Source organism: Eriocheir sinensis, chromosome 28, assembly GCF_024679095.1.
Source record: "Eriocheir sinensis breed Jianghai 21 chromosome 28, ASM2467909v1, whole genome shotgun sequence".
In the NCBI taxonomy this organism is placed as follows: domain Eukaryota; kingdom Metazoa; phylum Arthropoda; class Malacostraca; order Decapoda; family Varunidae; genus Eriocheir; species Eriocheir sinensis.
Window position 1 is genome coordinate 4,475,016 of NC_066536.1, and position 17,757 is coordinate 4,492,772.

At 41.2% G+C, this 17,757-nt stretch overlaps 1 long non-coding RNA gene across 1 annotated transcript in view; it reads left to right on the forward strand.

Annotated features, from left to right (window-relative positions):
* The first annotated feature begins 11,097 nt into the window (after nucleotides 1–11,097).
* The window catches only part of LOC127004720 (uncharacterized), a 72,225-nt gene continuing 65,565 nt past the window's right edge, over nucleotides 11,098–17,757 (forward strand). Inside the window, exon 1 of the long non-coding RNA XR_007757936.1 lies at nucleotides 11,098–11,158. This is a non-coding gene — a long non-coding RNA (uncharacterized LOC127004720). The remainder of the gene's footprint in view (nucleotides 11,159–17,757) is intronic.

A 17,757-nucleotide genomic window follows, 5' to 3' on the forward strand; every position in this document is an offset into this window, starting at 1 on the left:
CTGCCCACGTGGCCGTTAAGCTCGAAGAATCAGTTTTCCTCGTCTACTTCTGCGTCCTGAAGGTTCCCGCCAAGCCAACCATCTAAATGGCTTCTTTCCCTACTATCCCTGCCCAGGAATGGCGTTGGGAAGGCTATTTCTTCACCGTAGCGACCTGAAACTCCCCTCGCTTTCCTCGTCCACTTCTGCATCTTGAAGGTTTCCGCTACGCCGACCAACTAAATACTCAGAGACCTTTATTCTTGACGCTACCGGATGCCGCACGCTTCTTCTTCCCCCTTTTCCCCTCAAAATTCTCCCACCTCATCCCCGTTAGTAAGTCAGGGAAAAAGGAAGAGAGGGAGAGAGATAAAAGTTCACGAGTGATATTTCTTTTCCTTCCTGTTCTTCATCAGTATGTTTTAGGTGTATTTCTTTTGTGCCCTTAGAATTGATCTTGTTCTCCTTTACTCTTTAGTCTAACAGTTTTCTTTCCCTCAGAGCCAAGCAATATAAAGGAAAAAGGGAAAAAGGAGAGAGAGGTTACTATAGTCGGTTCCACGAGACCTGGCGGGCCTAATCATTCAAGGATGGACTCGCGGAAAATTCTGTTTGCCGTGACAAAGCCTACAACCCAAGCACTTATACCAAGTCCGCAAGTCTATCCTTGAAGGGTTAGCTCCGCCAGCTCTCGTGGAACCGACTATAGTGATATTCCTTTTCGTTCCTTTTCTTCATCAATATGTTGTAATGTCTTTTTTTCGTGCTTTTAAACTTCATCTTCTTTTCCTTCACCTTTTGGAGCAACAGTTTTCTTCCTTCCAGGGCCAGGCAACGCAAAGAGGAAGGGAATATGGGAGTGTGTTTAGGGTGACATTCCTCTTCCTTCTTTTGGTCACCGATGTGTTTTAGATGTTTGTCATTCTCCTAAACTTTACCTTCGTTCCCCTTATCTTTGGGTCTGTCTGCTCTCTCCCGTTTCGTTAGTTCAGCAGGTAATTAGTTAAATTAGTTAAATTGTTAGTTATAGAGTTATTTATTTATTGATTGATTATGTTATTTTATTTTATTCTGTTTTATTTTGTTTTGTTTTTTGTTTTGTCTTTTGTTTTGTTTACTTTATTTTTTCTTTTCTTTTTCTTTTCTTTTCTTTTGATATTTTCTTTCTTTTGATGTTGTGTCTGGATGCGCCTTCGTCTCCCAAGAAGAGACGCACCCGTCACCCACTCTGCGGCCCCAGGGGACGAAAGGTAGATGATTGTTTTGTCTTCTCGATGTTGTAATTTCATTTTCTTTTCTCGATGTCTTCTTTTTCTTTTCTCGATGTTTTTTTTCATTTTTCTTTTCTCGATATTGTTTTTCTTTTTCTTTTTTCGAAAATTTACTTTTTCTTTCTCTATCACCCTTTCTGATGTTCTTGGGTCTGCCTCTTTCCTCCCAGAAGAGACTCGCCCATAATTTTGTGGTGTTAGTTTGGGCCGAAAGGTGGATGATTTTTTTCCTTTTCATTATCCTTTGCATTATCCTTTGTTCTTTTCTTCCTTTTCCTTTTCTTGGTGTTTCCATATCGTCTTTTCCTGGTTTTGCATGTTGGAACGCATGAGTCTCCTTCCCCCAGAAAAGACCACATACAGAAGGATACATCGATACCAACAGAAGCACACACTCATACTCACAGACCCACAGACGGAGAATATAGCAAGCAAACAGACGCTTGAATAAACACGCACCAACAAGCACACACTCAAGCACACAAACAAATAAGTGAGCGCGCCCACGAGCGCTGTCAAGCTCTATATAACAGGCCGATGCTTATCTCACTTTCACACGTCAGCATGCACTCCTGAAGGCGACACGCGGCAAAAAAAAATTTAGTATAGGAAGAACATGCAATGATACCGAGGATAAAGATAGTAATAATAATGATAATAGAAGTAATAAGGATATGAATAAGATTAAGAAGAAGAGGAAGAAGAAGAAAAAGAAAAAGAAAAAGAAAAAGAAGAAGAAAAAGAAAAAGAAAAAGAAGAAGAAGAAATAGGAGAAGAAGAAGAACAAAATGAGAAGAAAAAGAAGAAGAAGAAGAAGAAGAATTCAATAACGTAAATAGATATAGTACTTCAAATTGTAAAACGAACCATAATTACACACACACACACACACACACACACACACACACACACACACACACACACACACACACACACACACACACACACACACACACACACACACACACACACACACACACACACACACACACACACACACACACACACACACACACACACACACACACACACACACACACACACACACACCTGGGGAAGTCGATGCCCTGAGGTGCGTGTGTCCAGGTAACATTCATTTTAATTAAGCGACCCATTCCCATGCAGAGCGAGGCAGTGACGGACGCACGGAGAGAGAGAGAGAGAGAGAGAGAGAGAGATTCATTAGCATCATCACCGTCATCAGTTTCCTCTCTAAATACGATATAGGTCAGCTTGTGATGCCATTGTGTGTGTGTGTGTGTGTGTGTGTGCATTCATCATGTTCCCAGTAAGAAGTGTTTTCCTGTTGGCTTTGTTCATGCTTATTCTTCCGTCTGACCTCAACGAATCTTAAACTATTTGGTGTGTGTGTGTGTGTGTGTGTGTGTGTGTGTGTGAAACGTTAGTCCCTTTGTTAGTGTTGTCGCCGGGAAATGTTCGAAACAGTTGCAAAAATTTTCTCAGCAAAATTAAATACTGCCGCACCAACCACAATGGGCAGGAACAATAAACAATTCCCACAAAAGAACAATTAACAAACCCACATTGAACAGCTGAACACTCTTACTCTCATTACTTCTCCCTCCACTATGCCTATCCTTTTAACCCTCTTGCTCGTCATGCTGTACCCTTGATGCGAATAAGAATAAAATCATGATAGTAATAGTAATGATAATAATAATAGTAACAATAATAGTAAGACCGCTGTCACCACCACCACAAATATCAACTATAGCAAAAACAGTCACTTCAAAATCAAAGCAGCTGAAGACTCTCGCATGACCCAGTGGACCAGAGGAAAAATATATCTTCGTGATGATAGAAAAAAAGCTATATTGATAATTAGCCGGATTAGAAAATATGTGTTGTCATAATCATTTACTGTGAGGAATATAATACAGCGATCGTAAATAAAAAATGCATAAAAAGTAATGATGGTAGTGATGAGGATATGGAAGTGAGGAGAGAGGAGAAAGAAGGAAAGAATAAAAAGAGCAGAAAGAATAGGAACAAGAACAGGACCAGGATCAAGAACAGGAACAGGAACAAGAAGAACTAGGACGAAAATATCAACAAAAACAAGAACAGGAAGATGTAGCTGATACCAATTCGCATTCAGTTACGACCACCTTCTTACTGACGCATCAAGGGTTGTATCGGTCACTGTCTGTCCACCTATCTATCTATCTATCCATCTATGCATCCGACTATCTATCTATCTATCTATTTATCTATACATCAACCCCCCCCCCAAGCCTGAGCCACACACTCCCCTGGTCACGCTCCGCCTCGGCACACACCAACATAAGAGCGGCGTCTCAGGTGAGCTCTGCCTTCCCACCTGCCATCCCGCTTTCCTCCTCCTCGCTGACCTTGAGTTAATGGCGTGTGTGTGTGTGTGTGTGTGTGTGTGTGTGAGGGGGGGGGGGGTTCTTAGACGCTTATCTTTTTCTTTAATCCGAGTGTGATGACTTTAAATTTTGGGTGTTGTTGTTGCTCTTCACATTGTTTATCACTGTTATTATTATTACAGTTTTTATTGTTATATTTTCTAGTAGTAGTAGTAGTAGTAGTGGTAGTAAAAGTAGTAGTAGTAGTGAAAGCGCTGGTGTTACTATCAATACTATCATCATCTTTAATCTTTAGTTACAATTTACAACATCCACCCCTGACACCTTGCTCTCTCGCGTCCTATAAATATCTGTAACCACATGTAATGATCTCCCTTAAGCGTGCTGTTATTGCATTCGTCTGGGCTGAAGGATAATTTGCGAACATAAAAAAATCACTTACCTGCCAAGTCTTCACGGGACCTCTTAATTAAAACAGCGCAGGTGAAGTGGGCGAGCGGCGCGCCTCTTGTTTGCTTCCTCTTATCTTTCCTTGTTTTCAGGTTTCCTCCGTCAAGGTTTTTTTCTGTTTTTTTTTTTTCTATTGTTTGTTTATTCTCTTTCCCTTGATTGGCTGTCCTTTAAATGAATCCTTCCACTCGTTTCCTTAATTTTCCTACGGTTAGTTTTCTTGTATATTTTCTTCCACTTTCTTAAATTTTCCTCCTTTTACCTCTTAATTCGCCCTTTCTTTAGTTGTTTTTTGTTTCATCTACATTAGCTTTCTTCATTTAACTCCTCATTTATTTTCTGTTAATTTCTCTCTGTCGTTAATTTCCTACGTTCATCATATTTTTATTTCTCAGTACTTTATCCTTGCCTTAGTTTTCATAGTTTATCCTTCGCTGTTCTTTTTTTTTGCCATTCCTAGTGTTTATTTTCCCCTCCGTCATGCAGTTTCTTCAGGCTCTCAGTATTTGCCTTGATGAGGAGTGCTTGTAAAGAAGGTTAGCGAGTGTGTTTGCCCGGCCACTCATCAACTGCAACTTTTTCTGTCTATTTGCATGATTTTGCTTTTAATTGCAAAGAAAATTAGGTTAATGCTTGGCCAGGTGTTTGCTCAATCCATCAATCACGAGTTTTGTTTGCTTATATCTATCGGATGCCCTTGAATTTTGGTACATTTTCTTTGTTCACTTATTTTCTTTTGTTCCTTCTAAATCATTTTTGGGGGGTAGTTACCATCCTGCTCCTCCTTTATTCGAGTCATCAATACAGAATTTTGTTTACTTATATATCCATTATTTTTCTTCTCATATTTAGTTGCAATTTCCTCTTTATTATTCAATGTGCTCTACTCTCCTCTTGATCTTTTATTCTCCTTACTATCGCACCGTCCCGCATCCCTCGCCTCGAATTTTCCTTACTTATGTACTTGTCACTTTTCGTGGTTGAAGTTTCAATTACTTATATTTTATTTCCCCTTATTTATTTTCTGCCCGCTGACTTTCTTCATCTTCCTACACCGTCCTGCCCTTCTCTTGCCCTCCAGCTGTCAAACTTCTCTCGCACGACAAAAAAAAAGAGTTGCTGTTTACATTCCAAATCTATTTGTACTATATTTTTCGTTATTTGCTTTGACTTTTATTTTGGCTTTTGACTTTGCCTCGACCTCCTTCTCTATCCTGCCTTTCATTGTCTCGCTCCACCAATGACAGAGTTTGATTTGTTGATTTACTCGTTAGCCTTCCTTATCTGAATTTGCATCGGCCTCTGTTTTTTTTTTTTTCTCTTATTCTTTTTACATCTCATGTCTCTAACAGCGTGCGTAAGACCAAAAAAAAAACGAGGCCCACTCACAAACGCAAACAAACAAATCAAAACAAACGAACCGAGACCATTTTTGTTGTGCGTTTATCTCTAATGAGCGAGGAAAAAAAAGAACAACACGAGAGATTAGAAAGTAGAAAAAATGGAGGAGGAAAACAAGAACGAGGACAGGTAAGGCATATAGGTAAAAGAGAAAGGTAGCGAGACAGGAAAAAATAATAATAAACAATGGAAAAAAAAGGTAAATATATGAAAGGAATCGAAAGGAAGATATAGCAAATAAGAATGGAGATGAAGAAGAAAGATATAGTGAAAAGAGAAGAGGGTGGTCAGAAAGGAACTAATAATGATCATGGAAAAGAAGGAAAATGTAAAAAAGGAATAGAAGGGAAAATGCGCCAAAAATGAAATAAAGAAAACGGAGGAAAACAGCAAAAAGTACAAGCAAAAGGAAAACAAAAAGAATATGATAAAGAAGCAAAGTTAGTGAGACTGGAAGAAAAATATGAAGATGGGAAAAGGAGGAAAATTATTTGTCTGGAATGGAAAGGGAAATATACCGAAAACAATGGAGGAAAAGAGCATGACAGGAAAAACGAAAACTAGAGAGAAAAACAAGAAATAGTATAAAAATGTGGGTAGTGAGAGACATAAAACTAACAAAAAATCGATGTAGAAAATAGATGACATAAGAAGGAGAAAAAAAAGCAAAATATAAACACAAAATGAATCCTTAACATCTCGATTTATATTTCATCCAAGTTAACAAGAAGATATTTACAGCACAAAAAAATAAGACAAAGATAAAACAGAAGGAGCGAGCAGAATAAATTAAACTAAAGATAAGTAAACACTAATAACAATATAACCCAAATAAACAACATAAAAAAATAATAAAACTCAATGAAGGCGCGTCGGCTGAGTATGGAAGAGACAGCCACTTTAACGGGTTCAAGGAAGCAAAAAGATTAGTGTTGATGATAAACTAATGGGATCGTCAATTAAAAAGGGAGGAGGAGTAAGAGGAGGAGGAGGAGGAGGAGGAGTAGGTGAAGTAGAAGGAGGATGAGGAAGATGCACTGAATCAATCCTATCATCACCCTGAAGCAGTTTTAGTAGTAGTAGTAGTAGTAGTAGTAGTAGTAGTAACAGTTTTGCGGGATTTTTTTTTATTTTTTATCATTTGCTTCTACGCTTGAGCTGCTTCCTTTACTGTAAAAAATTCTGTATAAAAGTTGTAGTTGTTGTAGTTATTGTTGTTGTTGTTGTTGTTGTTGCTGCTGCTGCCGTTGTTGTTGTTGTTGTTGTTGTAGCGAGGAACCATGAAATAACGCTATAAAGACAAACGAAAGAAGAAAAAAAGCACGGAGCGAAAATGAAGCGCAAAATACAAACGCACACACGTATAGGAAAATCTTGTTCAGCAAAGAACCACGAAAAAACAGAAAAAGAAAAAAGGAAGATTAGGAAAAAAATATAGAATAAAAACGAGTGGACGAAGCGAAAACAATGCACAAGCGATGACATTAAAATCCCCAAACGATTGCAGAAAAAAAAATCCCAACGTGGTTTTAATGCTCACACAAATCAGGAGATAAACTCGACAGGTGGATCGGGCAGGTAAATCAAACTCCGCTCACCTGGGATGCTGTGGACAGGTGAGATGAGCTGAGGTGAGGTAAGGTGGCTGCTGATAAACTCGACAGGTGGACCGGGCAGGTAAATCAAACTTCGCTCACCTGGGATGCTGGGGACAGGTGAGATGAGCTGAGGTGAGGTAAGGTGGCTGCTGTGGTGTGGCGGACGAGCGAACTATAACACACTTGGCGAGAGAGGGAGAAAAAAAAATAATGCAAAAAAGACGGTGACATAAATCATTCAGAAATTACACGGCGGGAAGGACGAGGCGGCGTGTGTCATTAGGAAAAGTGGGAGTCTCGGGAGCTGTAAATCAAGGGAGAAGGATCGACTTGATGCTCTGCTACGGATGACTTCATTTAAGGGATGCAATGGTAGTGGTTGTGGTGGTTGTGGTAGTGGTGGTGATAGTAGTGGTGGTGTTACTCTGGGGATGAAGGTTTTTGTCAATTTTTTCTCTGTCGTTCTCTTTTTTTGTCTCTGTCGTTCTCTTTTTTTTTTTCTTTTTGTCGTTCTGTTTTTTTTCTCTTGTTTGTAATTTTTTTTCTCCTCCCTGTCGTTTTCTTTTTTTTTTCTCTCGTTCTCTTTTTTTTTATTTTTTCGTGGTCGCTCTGTTATTTCTCTCTCCTTGTCGGTTTCCTTTTTACTTCTCCCGATCGTTCTCCTCTTTTCTCTCTCTGCTGGTCCTTCTCTCTTTTTTCTCTCTTCCGGGCATTCTTTCGTTATCTCTCTCAGTCGTTCTCTCTGTCTCTCTAATGGCCGTCTTCTATTTTTCTTTCCTGTTGGTCTCTTTTTTTTCTTTCTCTCTCGGTCGTTCTCTCTCTTTTATCTCTCTCTCCCTCTCGATCGTTTCCTCTTTGCTTTCTCTCACCCGGTCGTCCTCTCTTTTCTTTCTCTCACACGGCCGTTTTCTTTTTTCCCTCACGGTCGTTCGCTCTTTTTCTCTCTCTCCCTTCTTTAAAAAAAACATGTGAGGAGTGAAAAGAGAGAATCGGGTTATCCGCAATGATCAAGATTATATGGTTGGTTCCCTCCCGCCTTGCATCTTCCCCTTTCATCTCTGCAGCATCTCCCATTTCCCTACCGCTTTCTCTTCTCACACACGTAGTAATTACCCTCCACCCCTTCCCCTTTACACCCCCGTTAGTGCCCCATTCATTCCGCTCCCACCCAGTGCTTACCCATGAATGAAATCACATGCTCTCCAAACGCCCATCGCTTTCGCCGCAAATATAAACTCGGATCTCGTGGAAGGTGTGCAATCTTTCCTCCCCGATGCGTCTCACCCGCGCCGAGCCATTAAGAGAATGCTGAATGGATGGTATAATGCGTGCGAGGGGTCCAGTTTTTTTGCCTCCCCGCCAGTTGTATTTAAAAGAAGATGGATTGAGCGCGTAAAAGGTGCTTGATGAAACGCGTGGAGAGCAGCTCAGGTAATGATGGGGCCAGGTGTATATATAGAACAGGTGAATTAGGACAAGTTGAAAGTAAAGAACGACTTGGAGCGGGCGTGTAGGTGATCAAAGGTAGGAGGAAAGAGACTGATGGAGTTAATGAGACCAGGTGTGTGTGCGTGTGTATATATCACAGGTGAAGCTAGACGAGATGAAAGTAAACAGAGGATAATAAAAGGTTGGGAGGGAGAGAGATACAGGAATTTGATTGAGGAAATGCAAGTAGAATCTGTATGAGAGAAGATAAAAGAAGAGAAGAGAAGAGAAGAGAGAGAAACAGAGAAGCGAGAATATAATGAACGAAAAAATAGAGAAGAAAAAAGTAACAGGAAGAGAAAATAAACGAAAATAAAAGGCAGAGAGAACAGAGAAGAAAAGGGAAATAAAAACAAGATCAAAGAAACACTAAACGAAGGAAGGAAGGAAGGAAGGAAGGAAGGAAGGAAGGAAGGCAGCTGGAATGAAATGTAATGTAAGAAGAGAAACTAAAATAAGGAAAAGACGAGTAAGAGGAGAGAAGAGAAGAGAAATTGAAACTAAATCAGAGAAACACCAAACAAAGGAAGGAATTGAGAAAGGCAGCTGGAATAGAATTTAAAGCAAGAAACGAAATTAAAATAAGGGAAAGAGAAAGGAGACGAGAGAGAATTGAACACAAGAGGACAAGAAACACTAAGCGAAGGAAGGATGGAAGGAAGGAAGGCATCTGGAATAAAATTTAATGTAAGCCGCGCGTCGTGACTCACCTGTCTCCCCCACCGTGTAAAATTTCATCCCCGACACTCCCCCGCCGCCCAGAAGCCCAGAGGCACGTTCCCGGCGTAGAGGCGAGCGAGTCATTACCTTTTTAGGGGCGCACAGACCTTAGCGACGCTCTGATCTCGCGCCCCAAAACTAAGCGCCGCCGACCGTTCCCGTAATCCCTGACCTCCCCCCCGCGTCGTGTCATGTTAGGTTAAAGGTCGCCAGCTGTTATTACCCTTTTCAATAACCATCGCTTAGGGAGGGAGTGTGTGTGTGTGTGTGTGTGTGTGTGTGTGTGTGTGTGTACCCACTCATTCAATTCGCACTTATCTGTGGGAAATAAATATTGTGAAAAATTATTATTGAAAAGAGGTAAAAATAAAAGTTAAACAATATAAAGAAAAAACCCTGGTTGCTATTCAATAATACTTTGACTTTCTTTTGTATACATCTGTTGAATACTTTTCCAGACGTATTTTTTTTCTTATGGTGTAAATATAGATTGGAATCATGCCTGTTGCTAAGTGGTCATGCTTTTAATATCTCAGCCTAATGATTTTCCAAGGTATTTGTCTATTACCGCTGTGAGTGCAAACTGGAAAGGTGCGTACGAAATGGTAGATATAAAATAATACCCTCAGTGAATGAGTAACGGGTGCCTATCTACTACTGCTTCTGCTGCTTCTGTTACTTATCTCTTTTCCCTCCTTCCCCTGCTGCTTGTTCCTTTCACTTCATCAAAACAACCATAGCAAGCTTTTTTTTTATTTCTCTCCATATTATTGTCAGTCTCTTTTCTATCCATCTTTTTCTCAGTTTCTTGTTTTATCCAATTTATTGTTTGTCTCTTTCTCTGTCCATTTTACTCGAATTGTCAGGGTTTCTTTTATTCTTTCCATTTTATTGTCAGTTTCTTCTTCTGATCATCTTCTTATTAGTCTTCGGTTCTGTCCATTGTATTGTCAGTTTATTTTTCTGTCCATCTTATTGCCAGTTTCTTGTTCTTTCTATGTTATTGCTAGTTTTTTGTACTCATCTTATTATCAGCTTCTTGTTCTGTCCATCTAATTCCTAGCTTCCTGTTTCCATTATCTCATTTTCTACTTTCCCGCCACCAAAATAAAATAAGTGAGAGGTGCGCGTGCGGCCTCATGGATGGCAGACTGGTGGGTCGTGGGGTGGGGGTCTAGGGAGCGGATCATGGCGCCTCCAAGTTATGATGATCATGAGTGTTTCTATGAGTCGAGTGTTCCTTGACGTGACCAGCTGGCGGCCTCTTGATAGACACGTCGTGGTTATTTGGAGTGGGAAAGTAAGATGCTGGGGACTGTTGAAACGTGTGGAATGTAAGAGTGAAAGGGATGACATTGATAGATAGTTAGGTAGAGATAGATAGACAGAGAGGCAGAGACGAAAGGAGGGTATTGACGAAATATGAGACGCCTTGTTTGGTTTTCTTTTACATTACCCATAAACCTCTAAGTTGTTTTTTCAACCAGGAAAAAATTAGATCCTTCTCTTCTTGATTTGCAATTAAAGACAAACTAAACTCAACCACATCTTTTTTTCCAGCATACAGTTGTGGCATTTTGGAAAAAAAAATTATAGATACACTCCGTTACAGAGAGAGAGAGAGAGAGAGAGAGAGAGAGAGAGAGGAACGCAGAAGAGATAATGTTACATGTAAGATAAGAAAGAAACACAAACAAAGAGGTCAGTGGGCAAATAAAGGAAATAGAAAAGAAAAATAAGAAGAAACTGCAAAAAGAAAGAAGTAAGACTGATAAGATAAAAAGAAAAGCCTCGGTTATCTCAGCAATCTCCCGCCAGGTGGCAGCAGCGACCTCTCTTCGCGGGGAGGCACGCTAGCAGGCGGCCGGCGTGAGGCGGGAGCGGACGGGCCGACGTTTATGTGAGTATTTACGTGTATCCAACATGCCGGCGAGGGCTTATTGGCACGTCGTTAAATAGAGATGTCTTAAGCTTAGTCTGTGCGTGTGGCGGTGCTGGAGGTGATGACTTTAAGGTATATTTTGGCGTTAATGAATGCACTAAGTTGTCCATCATGGCCGTGGGGGTTTATTGACTCCTCGTGAAATCAGGGAGATTGAGTTAGTGTGTATCTTTGTTTCCTCTATAGCCGGCGATATCTAATCATTTTCAAGTAATTATTTCTACTATTTAATTATCAATGTATCATCGTAAAGTGAGCATTTGCAAGTTTTCCGCATGTCTACGAGGGTTCATTCGCCTCGTTGAATCAGTGGGGCCTGGAGCTCTATGTATGCCCGTTGTACCGTTAGAGGCGCTGCGGTAGTTTCCTCTCGCGCTCGACCCTCTGCTCTCCCACCATCCCGATTTTTATTGCAGTCTTCCTTTACAATTAGTTCTTTACTCTGTTTCTGTTATTAACGTGTGATCTCTCCGTCTTTGCCGCTTTGGGTAGCATCATGGTTATCACATGTTCCTATCCTCCATTATAAATTATGTACATATAGTAACACGTATTATTATAAATGGTTCTTGTTTGCTTGTTCAGTATTTCCTCAAGTCAGTAATATTTTTCTTTATATTATTTTTTTGAGAGAGAGAGAGAGAGAGAGAGCAGTAATTTTTTCTTTATTATTTTTTGAGAGAGTGTACATGGCCGTGAGATTTGATATTGTAACGTTAGGCTGCGGTGCCTCGTCTCAAAAAAAAAAAAAAGCTCTTACATTAACGGACATGTGTATTATGAATCGTGTGGTCACTTTCGTGTCTCTTGATTCATGATGATCAATTATTGTATTTCTCATTAGTATTGATATTACAGTTGTTATTGTTGTGGTTGTTCTTGTTGTTCTTGTTCATTTTCTTGTTGTTATTCACGTTCTTATAATTGCTGTTGCCGACTGGATAACCAGCCTGGCGTGTTCATAACTTAGAGGAAGAAGACCTAAACTAATTGACAAAGAATGATTCCAGACGTGTTTTGGTGGCACCTGTCCATTCCCTGTCCACTGGTGAGGGTGACAGCCGCCACGTAAACTTGTTTGGAACATATCCGCGTCAGCCAGGGCGGGTTTTCCTCTCAGATGTTGTTGCTGCTGCCGCCGCTGTTGCTGGCGCTGCTAATTATGGTGTTGCTTTTATCTTTCCATTTTTTTTTGCGAGAGGTCACGGCGTGATCATTTTCTGGAAGTAAGATCAGCAAGGAAATGTAATTACAATTCACTTATTTTATTTTTTCATACAAGGTTCACTTACGTAAGATTGCACCTGTTACTTCACACACACACACACACACACACACACACACACACACACACACACACACACACACACACACACACACACACACACACAAACGACTGTAATTAAAGCAGAAGCAGGAAAATTAACAGACGACGGGAACAGCTAAAGTAAAATATATGGCATAATGCATATTAAATCAGTGTTGTTTTAACGTTGAGTTAACTAACGAGGTAAAAGTTTTATCGTTATCTCTGGATAAGTAAAATATTAATAATTCTACAAATCCCATTTTTTTATGAAAGTTTGCCCACGTGACTCCCCTCACGGGGGGGAAGGGGTTACGAACTCTTGGAAAAGATTATCTCGTGGCTCACTGAATCAGATTCGAAACTGTACAGTCACTAGCAGTTTAAAATAAATATTCTCGGAAAATAGGAGCGATAAACTTATTTAATCATTTATATCCTAAGTTGAACTATCAGCCTTAAAGAAATCGAGAAGTAAAATGTTACTATTTACGAATTATTGGGCAAAGAACATGAGTAGTGTCATATTAGATATGTTTTGCCGTTTGAAGAATAACTAAATATTAATGGCCATATTTATGAAAGCTACGCGTATTGCCGAGTGTAAAGCATCGAAACGTACAAGTCGGTACATAACAGACGAGTATTTTTGGAGAGTGAAAGAACTAATAATCCTCAGTAACCACATACATAGGGAAGATGCCCACCTGTACAGTTACTCTAGTTTGAGGAGGGACGAGCCTTCTGGTAACACGTGGGCCACGCCAAGGGTTTACTTCCTTCCATAGGGATTCACGAGTCTGGGCAGGCGGATTTGGGCGGGGGGCTCCAGCAGGCTTGACGGCGGTGACTGGGTGGGCGGCGGGCGTGACGGTGCCTCGATCACTTATCTTCGTCTCTCTCTCTCTCTCTCTCTCTCTCTCTCTCTCTCTCTCTCTCTCTCTCTCTCTCTCTCTCTCTCTCTCTCTCTCTCTCTCTCTCTCTCTCTCTCTCTCTCTCTCTCTCTCTCTCTCTCTCTCTCTCTCTCTCTCTCTCTCTCTCTCTCTCTCTCTCTCTCTCTCTCTCTCTCTCTCTCTCCACATCATTCATCTTCATATATTATTTTGCGCGTCCATCAATTTTAATAGTTTCTTATAACAACTAGGGTTCGGTCAACCTAAAATAAATAATGGCTCTGGTACCCGGCGGCGTTTGGCAACTCCTTCGCTTCACACGAGTTCAGTCCGTAGATAAAGCTCCGGATATAGATTAGAACCGCTTTTACTTTGAACCATTTTTTTTTCTCTCTCGCTATCTCGCTCCCTCCTTTTCAGCCCTTCTTTTTCACTTTCCTTCTCGTGACCGTTACTTTATCAAGAGTATCGCTAATTTTACGGCCAGCATTTAGACGGCCTCACGAACGCTTTCATCCGTGGTAGAATTCTCACGCGTCTTGGTATTACACGACCGACTGATATTACGAAGGAAGTGAAGCAGACCAGCGCAGCGTTGCCAGACAAACCGACGCTCAGAGGAGGTGCGAGGCGAGAAAAAGGATCTTGATGTGACCTCTATATTTTCTACCCGGAATGCATTCCACACTATTAAACACACACATACACACACACACATACATACCTAAGCAGCGCTCTTTCCATGCATACACGTCCTTGTGCACGTAACAAGCAACGGTTATTCATTCTGTTAGCATACGCAAGGACGCGCAGAGGAAAACATGATAACATTGAGCCGTCCAGACTGACATACCAAACACACACACACACACAAAGGTAGTCTTTAGTACGATAAATAACAATGACTTGGCAGAAAATTTGATGTAGAGAATATTAGTAATCAGTAAGTATGCCGTTCTGAGTGATGATATGCATTTTATATTCTGCGCGGCATTCAACAGACATATGTGGCCTGTTTCGACGAGTTTTTGTGGTTTAGAATAGCGATTATATGTGTGGGGTCCAGGTGTGTGGGTGCCGTGTGAGGGTCGCGGGTTGGCGGGGCGGCAGGGGCGGTGTTCAGTGATGACCCGGCATGCTAGTGTCTAGAATGTGAAGGTGAGACGAGACACATTTCACTGCGGGACGGGCGAGCACCGGCGCAACGGGGACGTTAACAAGGCACTAAACCAACAACAGGAGCATCGTAAACGCTTGTACCGGGATGCCTCACATACCACAAACTGTTACTCAAGCAAACGTGTAGCTCTCAGATTTCTTTTTTGTATGGATAATGGCCACGAGGACTACGAAAGGGGGTGGTCAAGAGATCGAGGAAGTAATTACCAAGTGAGCTGAAAAGATAATTACCGGAGTCAGATTGAGATTAGCCCGGCGGCGATGAGAGATAAGATGGAGGTGAGGAGATAAGGCCTCGGCGTGTGTGTCAGTGAATAGATGAACGATAACAAGCGACAAAAAAAGGAAAAACGATACGAAATTACGAAAGACAAAGACAGTAAGCAAGAGTAGTGATTTTATATAACAAATAGATAGAAATAAAGATAGACAGACAGGCAGATGAGTAGATAGATTAGTATATACAATAGATAAAATACAGATAAATAGATAGAGTGAAAAAAATAGTCATTGGATTGTGCTACTGTTTTCTCCCAATCTCAGGTATCCAAACCATTTAGAAATAGACAACAAAAAAGACACCCTCCCTTCCTCCTCCCCCCCACTCCCTATACACCTTGACACTTAGCGCAGGTGGTCGCCGCGGGGCCGTGTGCGGGGGGTGGGGGGTGGGGGGGCACCATTAAGGGGGATAATGACGCTCATAGAATTTCATTGGCCGCCGTACAAGGGTTCTTTTTTTGAATTCTCGTACCTGGCACTAAATATTTACACGCTGTCTGCTAACAAATGCGAGGTGGATATTCTCAAACCTTGCTTTCACATCGTGCTTCGGGCATGTTCTGGGCAGCTTCTTTGGAGGTATGTTCGCCAATTCGTATGCGGCACTCCAATTAGTACGCGCACCGGGAGAAAATGGGAAAATCGAGGTGAGATGCAAAACTAAACGACTGCCAAAAATGAAATTCTTAAACGTCATTATTTTGGGAACAGGTCCTTTGTACGTCTCTTCTAAATTTCCCAGACTGGCTTTAGTTTTAATAGCATTACTGATTGCCAACGAGCGTAAAGAATGGCCAACGTACTCAATAACGTCTAATAAGAGAGCCTTTCATGTTGGTATCCCGTCCTGTTCATTCGTTTTGCCTGTTTGTTGATTTCATTTCTCGTTTTAATATTTTCCTGGTGGACAGTGTAATGAGGTTTGATAGAGTTGGCCCTCCAGAGACGTCGGTTTTCCTCGTCGGCAGCCATAAGCGTCCTCTTTACGGACTGGATTCGATTCGGTCCACCCAGCTGTTGATTCGAGGCAGACTGTTTTCCTGGTGGGTCCTGTTGGTGAGGCGACACTCCACAGTTCTTATCTTTTTTATGGAAAGGTAAACAAGGGAAGGGTAAGAACTAATAAAAATATTCATTAAAAATGCCTCCGAACACTGATCACATTTTGAGAAACAGAAGAGGAGGCCGAAAAAGTATAATGTAATTGTTGAAAAGAGCAATGCGTTATGATCGGCAACGGTGAAGGCCGAGAAAGAATACCGTATTTGCTGAAAAGAGAGATGGTTTGTTAGAGTATCACATAGCTGTCTCTTAAATTAAAAACATACATAATTTTCCTCTTAACGGACCATTTGCATAAAAAATAATATAGGTCTCCCTTCTTCGTATGTCCTTATGTTCAGTCTTTATTCATTTCTTGTTTGTAGATTCAGGAAAAAAAGGAAGAAACCGCTGATATCAAAGTGAGATTTTTTTCCATAATATACAATTCATTCTTGACACAGTAGTTTCCTCTATTGATCAGTTATGAGTCAAGCGCGGAAAAACAGGAGCACACGAGTAAGCCATAAGAGTCTGCTGGTTTAGAAGAGCCGGCGACAGCTATAATACTAGTGATCGCCTTAATTGAAACACGAGAGAGATTACATGATTCGACACTTAAGTGATAGACGTGTAAAGGGCGGGGAGGAGAAATTTCGTTATCTCATCCCAGCCTCCCTCCCATCTCTCCCTCCCTCCCTTCCTCCCTTCGCTCGCTCTTTCCCGTTTCTATCTTCTCCATGATAATTTCCTCCCCACCCTCCTTCATCTCCTTGTTTGTCTTTGCCTTGTATAATGAACTGGAGCATAAGAAACCTACCTTTACTTTCCTTCACCTCCTCCTCCTCCTCCTCCTCCTCCTTCTCCTCCTCCTCCTCCTCTTCTTCATACGTATACTTATTTCTTCTCGAATTTCTTTTCTCGTCTGTTTCTTCTTGTTCTCCTTACATATTGACTTGTTTACTTTATCACTTTTATATTTACTTTTTATTAAATGAGCTGCATACTTATCTTTCATACTCTCCTTCATTTCTCTCCTTCTTTCATGCATCCTTTTTTCTTTGTCTTCGTTCTTTTTCTCCTATTTATCTTTTTTTTTTACATGGTTCTTCATTTATTTCCTCATTTTTCTTTCTTTCCTACGTTACGTACTTGCCGCCTTTCCTTTTTGTCTTCTTATACGTTGTTCGTTATTAATTTCCTTCCTCATTTTCTTTTTTCCTCTCTCTTACTCCGACTTACGTGTTCCTTTGCCATCTTTCTTAACTATCTGCCTTGCCCCGTCACCTCGAGTACCCAAGGAAGGCGTGGAATGGAAGCTTTTTCACCGCACACCCTCCTCCTCCTTCGCATCCTCCCCCCCTTCAGCCTTCCCTCAAGTGTGCTGCAGTATTTTCCTTGTTTGTTCAGAAGAAACCCTCACTTTGGACCAGCCTGAGTACGAGTTATCTACGTGACCTATGAATACCTCCTCCGCCTCCCCTTCCTCCTCCTCCTCCTGCTTACCTCCACCTCCTCCTCCTCCTCCTCCAGGGTCGAAGGTCAGCCCACGGTGGTCATAGACTTGGCATTTAAAGGCTGCGTGTTCTCAAAGGTGCCAGGTTGTGAATGTGGTGTTATGGATGGTTGTGTGTGTTCGTGTGTGTGTGTGTGTGTGTGTGTGTGTGTGTGTGAAGTTGTGTGTGAGTACATTTCAACCTCACACGTACACATACAGAAAAGCGCCAGTCACACACACAAAAAAATAAACAAAAAAAAGCAGGAAAAATAAAGGAAGCGTAACAAAACAGACCACAAAAAAAAGAGCCGTGGACTCTCACCTGCCGATGCGTACCTACCTGTGCTTGCTTACCTGG